This window comes from Hetaerina americana, unplaced genomic scaffold (assembly GCF_022747635.1).
Source record: "Hetaerina americana unplaced genomic scaffold, ioHetAmer1.1.p SCAF_11, whole genome shotgun sequence".
Taxonomy (NCBI): Eukaryota; Metazoa; Arthropoda; class Insecta; order Odonata; family Calopterygidae; genus Hetaerina; species Hetaerina americana.
Window position 1 is genome coordinate 37347172 of NW_027286181.1, and position 2660 is coordinate 37349831.

The following is a 2660-nucleotide window of genomic DNA, read 5'->3' on the forward strand; positions in this document are numbered from 1 at the left end:
ATCCTGCCTTACTATCAGCGGAAACTCACAGATTCATTTAGGAAGAACTCAACACAGTTAAAACGCATTTTTGATAAATTCGTCGTCGAACACGCATAGACGGTCTAACAGTTTGTATCACTTAAGATTATTTATGTTCATGTATCAAAGTTGCCCTTGTAAATATCTCTACTGCCATTAGTTCATCCACTTGCATGCAGCGATTAGTGTCTTTTGGCATTCTAGCATAATTTCGACAAGTTCAATTAAAAACAATGAGGAGTTGTCTAAAACACCGTATTATTTTACTATATGTTAAGTCGTTTGCCTACATAAAGAAAACAGATCATTTTCTATTATCCCTCCAATTGGTTACACTCGGTCTTTCTCAGTGAGCATTAATTCTCAGGGAACGGAATGTGGTGTGGGGTGACGTAAATGCTACCCGACCAGTAGAATGATTTATTTGATTCGCAAAAAGATAAATTTAGCTACCGTCTTTATAGTCTTGGAAGTCATTTGATCTTTATTGGAACGAATAAATTAATAATTCAGCAAAATAATCAGTTTCTCATAAGCAGGAGAGTATAATGACGTCAATTAAATACAAAGGGTACCAAGATTTCACTGGGTGACCTACTTTGGGTGCGTATGAACTGATGTCATTTCATTCCGTTGCAATGAACCATTTTATGTTTCAGAGAGGTAAATGTGGCGCCGTGGCTTAGTTGGGTAAAGCGCCTGTCTAGTAAACAGGAGATCGGGAGTTCGAATCTCCCCGGTGCCTACCGATTTTTTTTCGGGCGTGGTCATTTTAAATGTATAGCTTTTCTCCGAAATAATTGATCACGTAACATAGCGATATAAATTTGGTAAGTTTTTGTAAACTTTGCCAGGGAGAATACCAGGGAAACTTTTCCAAACTGAGAATACGTTAGGAAATTTAGACACCTATATAAAGATATACTATTTCAAATTCTTGGTGAAGTTCTGGAGGACCTTATAATTTTCAGGAAAACATTGACTAGAATTCGTCTTTTTTTTTCTTTTATGAGTATCATGGAAGTTAAAAACCAAATATTTCAATGCAAGCCTATTATCAGGATCATGTGTATGGGGGATGAATAGCTGTTCTGAAAATAGAAGACATGGATAAGACTTTAACCGTAGAAAAGCTTAAGAGTGAAGATATTAGTCCGGCCAGTTTAGAAGTAATGAGTGGGTGAAGGGAACGTGTCGGTTGGACTAACAAGTGACCAATGTGAAACAGTTTTTTTGCACTACTTTTCTCATTTTAAGATAGTGAATGAGAATCGAATTTCCTAAGAGTTAGTTCTAAGAGAGCAGAGTTTATGTATTTAGAAGGAGTGGAACAAGAAACCCAGGGGAAAATTTAGTCTTTCAGGAAAGGAAAACTAGAAGTCTCCGAAATGAAAAACTTATACGAATTAATTTATGAATATGGCAGCAGTAAAATAAATATGCCATATCACACAAGAAATAAATAATTATATTTGCTGAAATAGCTCGAAATAAATTATTTTTTACTTTTCCTGCGCCAAAGAGGAAGGGCATTATCTGACTCCTTAGGAAAAATTTCAGATAAATGAGAAAGTAAAACCGGGATGAGTATGCCACAAGAAATGAGATTCAACAGAGAAGTAGGAATCTAAGTTAAATAATCAAGTAGGAGGGGATAAAACAAAGGATGTTAAACATCTCGTATATTTGTTAAATATTTTAGAGAAAGGAGCGTTATGATGGATAAATTAGGAGAAACATTGAGTCAGCTAAAAATTATGTACGAGAAAGAACATTGATAACAGGTAGATAAAATAAATACGTTAAGAAAAGATTAGTAGAAACATATGCATAAAAATTTGTAGTCTAGCGCTGTATGGATGCGATACCTGGTCTTTGAGACGAGGATTAGTGTGGAGTGGACGTTTTTGAGATGCTGGGGTGGCGAAGATTGGTGAATATTAAGTTGACGGAGAGGAGGACAAACGCTGAAGTTATAAAATTGGTGGATGAGAAAAAAAGGTTGCTAGGGGGGGAAGGGAAAGGCATATAAAGTCAACGTAGAAAATAAAGATAGATGGTGGAATATTGAAGGTAATGATACTGGGAGGAAGCCTGTGTAAGCAAGATAGAGGAGGGAAAAGAATAGGCCTACTTTTTAGTCATCATGAAGTTACAAAGAAATTAAGAAAAAAGTGTTTACGGTAAGCATAAAGTTATCGTTATATGTAGGAAATAATGTTGAAGGAACATCCAATACCTACCTTATCAGGTATTATACCTTTAGTTCATCCACAATTTCACTTGTATTTACATTAACATTGATATTCTAATCCTAGGGAAAGCTAGTAATTAACGTACATTTATTCAATGATGCTCGAGAGGTGGTTTTATGTTCCTAATTGTGGCATTGTCCCGAGTCAGTTTCTCATTGTTATAGCATTTAAATAATTGTTTAATAGAGGTAATGGCCTATGATAAATTTCTTAGGTATTTCTTATGGTAAATAATAAAAACAACCAATTTTGGGGCCATTTTTTTAATCCGTCCTAGACAGGGTATCACGGGTGAAGGTTTGCATTTTTTACTCTGAAGTTGAAGGCGAACTTTGATCCAGGGATTCCCTGTTTCAATTCTTTTTCATTGAAGAATAAATTAAA

General features: G+C 35.2%; 1 non-coding gene across 1 annotated transcript; it reads left to right on the forward strand.

The window, feature by feature from the left end:
* Positions 1–692: 692 nt before the first annotated feature.
* TRNAT-AGU (transfer RNA threonine (anticodon AGU)) lies at positions 693–766 on the forward strand. Its single transcript has one exon. It is a non-coding gene; the product is annotated as a tRNA-Thr (tRNA).
* Positions 767–2660: the final 1894 nt, after the last annotated feature.